Source organism: Canis lupus, chromosome 13 (assembly GCF_003254725.2).
Source record: "Canis lupus dingo isolate Sandy chromosome 13, ASM325472v2, whole genome shotgun sequence".
Classification (NCBI taxonomy): Eukaryota; Metazoa; Chordata; class Mammalia; order Carnivora; family Canidae; genus Canis; species Canis lupus.
This window is the reverse complement of record NC_064255.1, coordinates 22,548,587-22,561,802: the sequence shown is the minus strand read 5'-3', so window position 1 is coordinate 22,561,802 and position 13,216 is coordinate 22,548,587. Positions and strand designations below refer to the sequence as shown.

Here is a 13,216-nt window from a genome sequence, read left to right as displayed (position 1 = left end):
GGAGCCTCGGTGTCCAACGAAAGATGAATGGATAAAGAAGATGTGGTTTATGTATACAATGGAATATTACTCAGCTATTAGAAATGACAAATACCCACCATTTGCTTCAACGTGGATGGAACTGGAGGGTATTATGCTGAGTGAAGTAAGTCAGTCGGAGAAGGACAAACATTATATGTTCTCATTCATTTGGGGAATATAAATAATAGTGAAAGGGAATATAAGGGAAGGGGGAAGAAATGTGTGGGAAATATCAGAAAGGGAGACAGAACGTAAAGACTGCTAACTCTGGGAAACGAACTAGGGGTGTTGGAAGGGGAGGAGGGCGGGGGGTGGGAGTGAATGGGTGACGGGCACTGGGTGTTATTCTGTATGTTAGTAAATTGAACACCAATAAAAAATAAATCTAAAAAAAAACAAAACTATAAATGATGTCCTTGTAAGATCACTTAAATTATGGTACATACATGCAATGCTTTGCCACCATCAAAAATGTGAAAAGAACATCATCATATACTATTAGGCACAGACACAAAACAGATTAAGAAACAAGGAGCAGAATATGATGCCATTTTTGTAGAATACATATATGTATATATGCCTGGAAAAAGGATATAAACTAGAACATAAACCGGGATTATTAAAAATAGTTATATTGAGTACAATCTTCTAAGATTGATTTCTGTATACAGTTTTATCTCTGCTTATGGTTTTTGTCATAAACGCAATATATGCTAATTTTCAAATAACTATTATCACTTTAAAACATAAAGTCTGGAGTCCTTTTCCTTGTATCAGATAAGAGAGTTTGCTTACAAGTAGCAGAAACGCTACTAAAAGATGTTCAGCAACTGGACTATTCACTGCTTCACCTGGTAAGTCTGGAGGTGGGTGATTCCAGTGTTGGTTCACGGGTGAGGGCTCCGGGTCAGCCTCTTGAGGGCACTTCTTCCTGAGGTCACAGATGGCAGCCATAGTGCCATGCATTGCATCTACAGATAATCATGTCCTAGGCAGGCAGCATGGGGCTTCTATTTAATATTCTGTGTTAACCAGAGGAATTCTTTTCCAGAAACCAGCTAACACATTTCTCTTTGTTTCCTGTTGACCAGAATTCAGCTGTTTGCCCAGATCCCAACTACACAAGAGGTCTCTTGCCTTTGTAGTTCTGGTAACCTCCGTCAGGAAGGAAGAGTTGAAATCTCATTGGAGTACAAAAATAGCATTGTCTGCCATGCAGGCTAATCCAAATTGCATCTGACTTGCCACCCATTCACACCTTCTAGCATTGGAAGTCGATTTTCCTACTCTGTTTTACCCAGTTGGGGATGAGGAAGGCAGGGTGCTGGTGGTCAGGGCCAAAAAAAAAAAAAAAAAAAATCTCTTCCCAGCTGCCTCTAGAACTCACACTAGTTGGCCAAAGTATGTTCACAGCTTCAGATGCTGTTTCAAACCAGTGGCAGTGATGGAATTAACAGGGTCTCTCCTTGTACCTGGCTCATACCTGTTTCTCACAGGTGTGATTTTGCTTTACTTCTAAAGGCCCCCAGAAAAGAAGATTTTACAGTTTTCCTCCATTACCATTTTCTGTACCTAGTAAGGTGTTATGGGATGAATTGTCTCCCCCTAAACTTGTATGTTGAAGTCCAAACTCCCAGGACCTCAGAATGTGAGTATATTTAGAGATGGGGACTTTAAGAAGTCATGAAGTTAAAAATAGGCCTTTGGGGTGGGCTCTAATCCAATCAGTCTGGTGTCCTCATAAGAAAAGGAAATTTGGACACAGAGAGACACCAGGGATGCTGATGCACAGAGGAAAGGCCACGTAAGGACATGGTGAGAAGGCCATCTGCAAGCTAAGAAGAGAGGTCTCAGAAGACTCAACCCTGCCAACACCTTGGTCTTGGACTTCCAGCATCGGAAACTGAGAAAATAAACCTCTGTTGTTGAAGCCAACCAGTCTGTAGTATCTTGTTATGGCAGCCCCCACAAAGTAATCTATAAGATAAAAGGAGAGTCTCTCACAAAACACAGCCCTCCAACCATCAGCAATGGAATCACCTGGGGGATCTCAGTTAAAATGGACTTTTGGGACCACTCGAGACTCACTGAGTAAGGGTCTATATGGTCAGGCCCTGCTTCATGGAAATGTGCCCTATGTCGACCTGTAGAGCCCCGTGACCACGAGCCATGGTCAGTCTGACCTGGGTTCACTGCAGTGTTGCCACTACTGACCTTACAAATTGTCACATAAAAGGGGAGAATTATGAGAATGAAGGGAGGCACTTTAATTAGTTCCTCTGCAATAACAAGTATAAACTGAGCCCATCTTTAGGGCTGGAACCTATGGTCTCCTCACTAAAACCAAAAGTTGAGTGAGTGAGCTGATCACTTACACATCTGCAGCCCCAGTGAATCATTTATAAGCTGTGACTAATGGTATTCACCTCTTAGGGGTGTGGCCAGGATAAAAGCAAGGCTCTGTGATGCTCTTACACAGTGCAAAGCAATTAGTTTCTCCCAGGCCTGGTACTAGCACATTAGATGAAAATTATGACACAATGGTGACTTTCCTGCCGTGTCATCAATTTGTGGTCTGTATGGATATAAACAAGCATGTGGTAATTGCATTTAAACTTTTTAAAAGTGCATACTAACTGAATTATCTTCAGAAATGAGTTGTATTCCTAGCAGACCAAGGGGGTATAGCATACATGTTTTATCCTTGCTGTTTATTTTTATTATTTATTTATTTATTTATTTATTTAAAAGATTTATTTATTTATATATGATAGAGAGAGAGAGAGAGAGAGAGAGAGAGAGAGAGAGAGGCAGAGACACAGGAGGAGGGAGAAGCAGGCTCCATGCCATGAGCCTGACGTGGGACTCGATCCTGGGACTTCAGGATCGTGCCCTGTGCCAAAGGCAGGCGCCAAACTGCTGAGCCACCCAGGGATCCCCATATCCTTGCTATTTAATTAATTTCTATTTTCTGAATAATTTAGGCTTGTCCTTAGGCTGTGGGAATAGTTGTTGTGTAGGATTTCATAGTTTTTTGGGTTTATTTAACGTTATGGATCTAAGTAATTGGCAGACCCCTATATTAGTGCAGGAATTCCCAAATCCATGTGACCAGCCCCAGCAAGCAAATGGACGGATTGTGATGTCAACATATTGTCACTTCCACCTTCCTCTCTGCAAGAGTATTGGAATCCTTTTGGTCTGGATTCAAATCCCAGTCTTACCACTTAGAGAGCTATGTGACTCTGCGTAAGCCATACAACCTCTCTGATCTTCAGGTTCTGGAGCTGAGAAATAAAATAATAATAGTGTTCCTCTCACAGGCTATTAATGAAGGTCACATGAGAAAATGCATCTGTTACTTCTTAAGACTGGCCCCAAAATAGCAATGCTTCCAAAAGAGTAGCAAATGCATACTAAAACTCTTGAAGAGTAGTGGGAGACTTTCTGAAGGCTCTTGAAAGAAAGAGCAAGGGAAGGGGTTTTATATCAGACAAGGGGAGCAAATCTGCCCTAACCTTCCTAAAATGTCACCTTCTCCCAGCGTCTCCCTCATCATGGTACTTCTCTCTTTAACTTCTCACTTCTGTTGCCCTCCCTCCTACTACCAGCCTGTAATCTGCTCCTTTCCCTTTCTGTACCTCTTCTTTCTTCCACGCGTAACTCTGAGGCATTTCTTTGGCTTTTTCATTAGACCTGTTCCCACAAAAAGAACTTAGGAGCTGAAGAATTCAAAGAACCCTCCTTAGAAAGCAGGAGATAAGAAATGGTGTGAATACCTATCTTAGATACTTGTTTTTGATTTTGCTGTGTTGATAATGTGTCCTGGCACAAAGTTGTTGCTCAGTAAATGTGTATTCTTGTCTGTTGCCCCTCCCGATTCTGTTTGGCTTTCCACCTCTCCTGCTTCCCCTTTGTGGGATGCAGTCCCCTGGACTTTTCTGTCACCCACCTGCCGCTATCCATTCTGACAGTCCCAGGATCCAAGCTTCTCTTTCCAGGTGCCCTCTGTTCTTTACTTTCGGTTATGTATGGAAAAAGGGAGAGGGTTAATAAGCTGTGACTTTAAAGTTAATACCTGATTATGCATCAAGAAAAAAAGCTCTGACTTTGGGAATCATAAATCTTGGGTTTCTTGTTGCAAATAACGAAGTAAACTCTTGCTATTTTAAGCAAGAAAAGAATTTATTTAAAGGTATTAGGTGGGTTCCAGAATCTGGAAAGTCTCAGCAAGCTCTGAAGCTGCACAGTCCAGATCAGCACCAAGGAGCTGCCACAGTGAAAGCACCACAACCACGCTACCCTCACTCAGGACGAGACCCCAGAATGTTCACCATTGCAGTGCCCACACATTGGCTTGAGGACTTCTTAGTGCATGCACTTCTGAATCTAGGCTTGTGTGCATCCAGGTGGTGGGATCTGAGTCCCATGTGTGCCATTAGCTGGAAAGGAATGTAGTAATGTGAGAAGTTTGGGAATGGCAGGGCTGGTAACGTGAAAAATTGTCAAGGTGCAGACAAGGGAGTTGGGGGGACCACAGTGGCAAATGCCTATACCTAGTTCCCTCCTCTGACATTCACTGGCTGTGCCACTGTGAGCTAGATCCCGCTGAACTTAGTGTCCATAGCTGTAAAATGATCAATACCTGGTGAAGGTGGAGGTCATGGGATAAAGAATCTATTTCCCCCTCATCTGGGTTCTGGGGTTCCAGTGCCAGCTTTAGAAATGACAGCTGAGCAGTGATCAGCAACCCCAAGTGCAAATCTCTGGTAACTTCTAGGATGACGAATAGGGTGGGGCTGCATACCTCAGTGTCCTGCATACTTTGCTTGCAGAATGGATATTCTGGGTCCCATGGCTGGCCTTGTTTGGGCAGGAATCAGGAAACATGAGCTCCCACTGCACCTAGGTGCCAGCTTTGAAAAGCAGGTCACAATGCCTTCAGGAATCCTTCAGCTGGCCCTGTGCCAGCTCAGCTGCAGAGACACAGAGAGGCAGAGCTAGAGGGTGTATCATTATAGGAACATGCATTCCTGTGCTTGGCACTGGCAGTGTGTGAGTGGTAAAGGAGCTTTGAAACCAAGCCAGAAGCTACCAGAAACTACTCTGTGTACAATTACTCCAAAGGTGTCATCAACGGTGTGATTGTACCTGTCATATTCCGTTTTCATTATTGCCTCATCAAAATGGAAGTATTTCCTGTCAGGAATAAACTATATGATGCAATGCATACAACTATAAATGCACCTTTCCCTTTTATTTATGGGAATTGGACAAAATGGAATTAATGAAAATGTCTGTGTGTGCGGGATCCAATTCTGTGGCAGTAAGTTGAGGAGTGAGTGCATCTTTGTGTGAAGTCTCATGTTCTGTACTCCTAAGTATCAGATTGCCCCTCAGCATGCCAGACCTAATCCATTTGATGAAATCCTATGGCTCCAGATGAAACAGCCTGAAGAAGCAAGTGTGCTTTTAAGGCACTGGGTACTAGTTATCCTGGGATGCCTTCCATCACCAGCACAGGGGGTCTCCTTTCTGCCAGATTCTAGACAAATCAACTTAATGAAATACAATTCAGTGTATACCAATTCAGCAAATTGAAATGGAGCAGTGACATGAGGTGGTCATTAGTTCAGATTTTGGCAAGTAGGGTATCTGCAGAGTTCCTGCCTTTAAGGACTTACAGTTAGAAATATCTTGCAAACAGGGGTGCCTGGGCAGCACAGTTGGTTGGGTGGCCTACTCTTGGTTTCGGCTCAGGTGGTGATCTCGGAGTCATTGGATCCAGCCCCAAGTCAGGCTCTGCACTGGACAAGGAGTCTGCTTGGGATTCTCTCTCCCTCAGGGGAAAAGGCCATAATTCTTTTTTTTCTTTTCCTCAGGGGGAAAAGGCCATAATTACCTACAGAAATAAAAGAATAATTAAATACAAGGGATCGGAGTGCTAAATCTGCCAGTTTGGGCTCCTCATCAACTCTGAACTGAAACAGAAGGCTCTGGCAGTCAACTGATCATCCCCCAGCTCTTTCTCTCTCTCTCTCAAAAAAAAAAAAAAAAAAATCCCTTGCAAACAAATGCAAATCACTATTGTTCACATTCAGTTATTGAGCAGCAGAATGATCACTGGTGAAATCTAAGCAGTTTTTGAGACCTGCTAAGAAGAAAGCTCTCCCTCTTTCTATCAGGCTCAAACCCTATCATCTTGCACTCATACTATGTGACTGTCATTACAGCCCAACTGTAACATAAGCTAATTATAGTCTGATAGAGACTAAATGTGGCATGGATCGGAAGACCAGGTTTAAAACAGGCCAGGGCTGTGTGTGTGTGCGTGTGTGCTTGTACTCATTTATAGATTATAAGGCCAGTAGTTACAGAGCAACAATTACATCGGGCTTTCAATCCATTCACTGTGATAACAACTATCCATTTCTGATAGATGGCAGGTCATTAGGAAACAGGCCCAAGAATTCCTGAGAAATTAAATGACCTCTTGAATTACAGAGAAAACCTGTTCTGTTGTCCTATCAAATGAGAGCTGTCCTCCTACTTCCCTATCCTCTGCCTCTCTCAATTTGGCCTGGTCACTGGTCCTGCCCACTGGCTGCTACACTGCAGTGGTGTTCACAAGCTGCCCTGACTTGACTCTACCCTTTTAAGGAACCCTTTTAAGCTTTCAATCTTTCCTCATACTGCCTAGAGATGTACCAATAGACACCTTTATTGCTCTCAAATCTCACAAGTAACTAAATAAAGGTAATTTTTGAAATGTGATACACCATTTATAACTTACTGGATTGCCAATTAAAAAAATAATACTCAGTGATATTGAAGGTATGGAGGGCTACATATACAAACCAGGTACAAACAGTTGCATAATCTGCTGTAAACTTTCTGCTCTCTGGAGAGAATCAGTTGCACTTTTTAGAAGTGTTAACATGTATGTACACTTTAGGCTACAGTGCCAGTGCTCAGAAATTTAGCCAATGGGAATAGTTAAGAATAAGGACAAATGTTTAGCTACTTGGTGCTATTCATATAGAAGAAATGTGTTAGGGGAGCAGAAACTCTGCAAGTCCAACCACAGATAGTTGACTTAATTAAAACAATATATATCGGTGCCATGGAATAAGACACCACCATCAAAATGATAATATGAAATATATTTATTTGCATGAAAAGATGTTGCATTGAAAGCAGGTGACAAAACAAAGAGGGCAGAGTTCTGCCTTTGAGAGGATGGAATAGATACACTTTGCTTATTTCTCCCATTAAATACAATTAAAACCCCTAGATATGGTACATAAAACCAGCCTAGAAAGACTTCTAAAAAACTCCTAAAAAATGGAGAGAAGAAGGCAGACTGACTAGGAACCTTAGGACCCAAGGAATAGGCTGGGTAGAGAGTCCCCTAGAGTTTTGTTTTGTTTGCCTCATACATCCCAGACTTGAGCTGATGAGATCAGCAATTTGGAAACATCACTGGACATAGACATCAAAAGCCCCAAGGAAGACCTAGGCACCAGAGGGGTGGGAGCCTAGCAAGACAGAAAACTTTTAGACAGCAGCTTCTCTATTCCAGCTAAACATGACAGAGAAAACTGCAGACCCACTGCCAATAGCAAGGTCAAGTGAGATGCTTAGACTTCCACACTCATCCAGTTGTATAGAGGCACCCAGTACCCCCACCAGGATGCCCATACCCAGCAGCACCAAGAAGTTTCCCAAGTGTCACAACTGTTACAGTACCCTAGTGCTATATGACCATTCTCAGTGTACTGTCATGTAATCTGTACTATTTTGCTGGCCTTGGCCAAGTTTAGCTCAGAGAGAGGGAAGAGTGGAGTCCTCAGAGCTAGCAGTAGGATAGGGGTAGGGGAAGGTGCTGTGGTTTTCTCCCTCTCCTGACCTCCATGTGACTGCATCACCCCTCTTTATGCAAGCCCTCCATGCTTGCACAGCTCTTCTTCCATCTTAGAAGAGACTGCTTTTAGGAAGATATCCACTATCAACCATTTATACCTCAGTGTAGACTTGTCACTGAGCTCTCTCATCCATGAGCCTTGGAAATGAAATCATAGCTGTCCTATTAGGAAGGACCATGTCCCCCATTATAGGGATTGGGATCTCCCGGGAGAAGGGAAGATTGGGAGACATTTCTTGAATTTCTATAATCTCTTGCCTTCATGTTGGCTTGCCAACTGTATGCAGGAAGCTTGTCTAAGGCTAGATTTGGCTGCCCCAGGGCTTAGAAAGGAGGATAGTCTTTACTCCTATGTGAGACAATGATTTTATTGGTAATTTCTATTAGGATTAAAAAGGTTTAAAAAATAAAATAAAAAGGTTTGCAGGTATAACTCCTTGCTAAACTAAGAAGAAAATTACTCAAGGCCAAAGATAGAACCCTAAAAAAGGATGTCTTATTTTTCAAGTTTTTTCTTTAATTACAACAGTGAAACTCTTTGTTAAAAATTATATAATAGACTTCCAGCTTCAGCTCCAACATGTAAAGAACTGAGAGGTTGTTGTTCCCATCTTTATGATAGGATAAAAGCTACACAAACTGAAATCAATGATTTTTCCTGGCCCCACTAGAAAATTGAGGTCACAAGGCAAATGGCCGCCCTAAAATGTAGAGAGACAGATAAATTCAGAGTCAGAGCCAAGATCTATTTACCTGAAGCAGGAAACCCCCTGTGGCTAAAAACTAATGAGAACATTAAATGGTAATTTTGATTTATTTCTGACAGCTGAATGTGGGGTAGTTTGAGAGTGAGAAACTCTGGGATCCCTGGGTGGCTCAGCAGTTTAGCACCTGCCTTCAGCCCAGGGCATGATCTTGGAGACCTGGGATCGAGTCCCACATCGGGCTCCCTGCATGAAGCCTGCTTCTTCTCCCTCTGCCTCTGTCTCTGCCTCACTCTCTATCTGTGTCTCTTATGAGTAAATGAATAAAATCTTAAAAGAAGAGGAGCCTGCTTCTTCTCCCTCTGCCTCTGTCTCTGCCTCACTCTCTATCTGTGTCTTTTATGAGTAAATGAATAAAATCTTAAAAGAGAGAGAGAGAGAAACTCCTGGTGTCCAGAGTTTTGGTGGAGTGTCACATTTTCATGGGTCTTACCTCTAGTAACTCCAGCAGCTTCTCTCAGTGAAAATCCAAGAATTATCTCCTTGTAGCTCTGGCAGGGGGAGGAGAAAAGTAACCATTTAGAAATATGCCAGAGTATCCTGCATCATAAAGGCCTACACAAAAAGGAAATAGACTTTACCAGGCCCTTATTCCACCTGAGGGAAGGTCATTTTTAGCCTCCAGCTTGCTGTAGCCTTGCTATGTTATTCAGGGTGGTGGGGGGATGGAAAGAGACTAAGAAGCACTGTGAAGGTCACAGTCCAGGGATAAGGGCTTGCTAAATGACTGAAATTTAATTATAAGATTAGAATGCTTCCCTTCTTTACCGCATCCTTACCACATCTTACTGCCTCATTAACACGATCCCAGTATAATGACAGTGAAATACATCTGAAAGAATGGCAACATATGGATTCAATTAAAGGAGGAGTTTTTTTTTTTTTTTTTTTTTTTTTTTTTAAAGGAGGAGTTTTTAGGGAAACCTAAAGACAAGCACAGGGACCCTAGAGGAGTTTGAAGGTTCTGGCACTTATTGCTACAACAAATATTAAACAGAGGCCAATTCCTAGACAGATTAATGTAAAACATCACACTAAAACCCTATTTTCCTTCCATTCCTATTACTCAATACATCATGTCCAGCCTTTGACAAAAAAAATAGTCAGGCATGACAAAAGTCAAGAGAAAAACACAGTCTGCAGAGCCAAAGTAATCATCAGAACCAGATTCAGATATGTTACAGATGTTGGAATTATCAAAGCACCAATTTAAAATAACTATGATTAATATGTTAGAGGTTGTAATGGAAAAAGTAGACAACGTACAAGAACAGATGGGTAAGGTAAGCAGAGAGATGGAAATCCTAAGAAATAATCAAATGAAATGTAAGAAAAAAACAACCGTAATAGTAATGAAGAACGCTTTGAATAACTTTAACCAATTAGATATGGTTGAGAAAAGAATCAGTGAACTCAAATATAGGTTAATAAAAATTTCCCAAACTGAAATGCAAGGAGAAAAATAGCAGAAAGAGGGAAAAAATAACCCTCACAGAACACCTTAAAATTGCAGGATATCAAAAGACACGACCTAATTGGATATGCCAGATAACACATAACTGGAATACCTGGAGAAGAGATATCTACATTATTAATGCTATCATGTTCAAACTTCAAATGACCAAGGACAAAAAGAATTTTTTTTTTCAGAAAGAAATTCTTGAAACAAGCCAGGAGAGGGACACCTCTTACTTATAAAGGGACAAGAATAAAAATTACAGTAGACTTCTCATCAGAAACGATGCAACCATGCAATAGAAAAGAGAATGTATTGAAATATCTAGTCTTGAGAAAAAAAATCCCACCAACCTGGAATTATATACCCAGCAAGATTATCCTTCAAAAGTGAAAGAGAAATAAAGGCTTACAGACAAACAAAAATACTGGGGAATTAATCACCACTGGAACGGCCTGTAAGAAATGTTAAAAGAAATCCTTCAGGGAGAAAGAAAATTATTCAGGTCAGAAGTTTGGGTCTGCATCAAGAAAAGTAGAGCATCAGAGAAACAATAAAGATTAAAATAAAATATTTTATTATCCTTAATTGAGCTAGAGATAACTGTTTAATGTAATAGTAGCAACAATGTATTGGATGATTATAGCATGTGGATAAGTGAAATGAATAACAGCAGTATTATAAGGGATCAGAGGAAGGTATTGGCAATATTTTGTTATACGGTATTGATAGCAATATTGTGTTATTTGAAGATGGACTGAGATTGGTTATAAATGCATATTGTAAAGTCTAGAGTAACCACTAAATTAAAAAAAATTAAATAATGGAATTGCAAAAAGTAAGAGTTAAACACGCCTTCCTCTACATATCATAGCACTATATCTGAAGAGTACCTGCTACTAGTAATCTGATGTGCATTCTCTGGGATGCACTGGAGTAGGATCAGCCTCTGTGTATTTTTTGGCACCCTCCTTATGTTTCTTCACCCAACATTACTAGGTTTCTTCCGTGAGGGTCTACTTCAGAGTGAGTTCTGATGGAAGGATGTGAGGGCACCCAGTCTAGTCTAGAAGGTCCCCTTGAGAACAGTAGTGATAGATGCATGTAAAAGCTGCTTAGGGGAGAAATGACCCATGTGAAGGAGACCCTCTTGACTCCTAGGCTGGTGATACACAGAATGAAGAGCACTTGCCCAAGGCAGGAAAGCTGGGTCAGAGGGCTTTGTCCTAGCCATGTTCATTGAGGCAAATTAATCCATCTCTTTGAGCCTCATGGTGCAGGCATTCATCACTCAATACACAGATTCTCCATGACGCTTTAAGCAACTCCTTTCTGTGTGACAATCCCTTTAAGTAGTCACCTAGTCTCTGCTTGAATCCTGCAGTGATGGGAAGTTGGTGGGGGTAGGGAGGGGAATGAGGGCTTCAGTAGTTTAGAAAATAGCTAGTATTGGTGGTGGAGTGGGGTGGTGCTGGCAAGATCAGTGAGAACAGGCAGAGGCCAAGGAGCCTGCCAAGTGTGTCAGACAAGGAGCAAAGAGCACCGCTGGAGATGGGGGTAAGGAAGCAGGGAGAGGGGGCAGGGGCGGAGGAGGGGGCTGAGGTTGCAGTTGACCTGACATAGGAAAGTGAGTTTCAGAGCCAAATAACCTAAGGGAATTACCCAAGTCCTCAGAGGGTTAACAAAAGGGTCCTGCTCAGCTGAGAAAAAGGCATTTGCATCTCAGTTCCCTTTGACTACTGAAGCGGCCTCCAGCTTTGGAAGAGGTGCTGTTTTCTGTGGGAGTCAGCCAGATTGCAATGGGCTTTGATTGCATGAAGTTGCCAGGAGAAAAACATAACATCCAGCTTTCTCAGCAGGGGAACCTCAATGCCCACAGCTCACAGAGGGCAGGATGCAAACAAACCACGCACACATGGTATATGCACAAACACGGGGTCTGGGTAATTAGAAGTCTCAGGTTTCCTGGAAGGTTCATGTTTTTTGATTGATTTGGTTGCCTGGAAAAATAGTCCAGCTTGTTTTTCTGCCAAGCTCAAAGGTGATAAAACCAGAATTATATCTATACTATATTTTTCCAAAGAGCTGATGGAGGTAGATTTTCAGTGGGATTTCTGAACCATTATTTAAATCTGCAGAATAAATATTTTCAAGCTTGAGAAAGTGACATTTTTTTTTTTTAAAGGAACCTCAAACCCACAGTGGAGTGTTTTGTTTTAATTCTGGTTCTGGAACATTACCAACAACCATTGGATGTGCCAACCCCAGGATGTTTTTGAACAGAGTTTTTAATTCTAAAGCGTGTGGTTTTACTTGTGGCATATATTAAAACGTTGAATAATTAACAAGAATTTGGCTTTGGGAAATGTAAATTGGTTGATACAGAGCATTTTTAGAGAAGCATTCTGATACACCGAAAATAGGCACCTGTTGAGATTTTCCCAGAAAGTCCCTTCTCATCTGCCAGATGTGAGAAATAATTTATTAATAAGGATTCTACATTGTCAATAATTTATTGAGCACCTACTATAAACCGTACATGTGAGACATATTATTTTTATCTTTACTTGACAAGATGTTAAAAGGAGACTCTTTTGGTGCAGTTTTCAAAGGTATCCATATGCTGGTTATGAGCCAGTGTGAGAGAGATTTCTGGACATCCAGGATGTAAAAAGGAATGAAGGAGAACCTATTCTATGTCTACCAGCCCCCTTATCTGGTTTGAAATTATGAAAAATTGATAGAAGATTCATAAAGAGAGTGGGATGTCACCTTCTAGCCTCAAGCCTAATGAGGAGGGTGTAGAGGGACTCTTAGACCTTCAGGATATTTTTCCTGATGTCTTACCCACCTCCAGGGCTGGAGTGCAAAGTCACGTGCTAAGTGAGAACTGTCCTCTTCTCTTACCTAGGTTCCACTTGCCCTTCTCCGAACCTGCCCAGCAGATCCCAAAGAGCAGCTCCTGAGTAGGTGAACTGGGAGAGAAGAAAGAGCAGAAAGACAGCCTTTCCCTCCCCACTGTTCATGGAAGTAGGCCTGAGCTTGGAAAGG

General features: G+C 41.7%; 1 long non-coding RNA gene across 1 annotated transcript; it reads right to left on the bottom strand.

The window, feature by feature from the left end:
• Window positions 1-4,185: 4,185 nt before the first annotated feature.
• Window positions 4,186-5,075, bottom strand: LOC125752325 (uncharacterized). Its single transcript, XR_007401542.1, has 2 exons — window positions 4,829-5,075; window positions 4,186-4,463 (listed from the first exon to the last, which is right to left on the bottom strand). It is a non-coding gene; the product is annotated as an uncharacterized LOC125752325 (long non-coding RNA).
• Window positions 5,076-13,216: the final 8,141 nt, after the last annotated feature.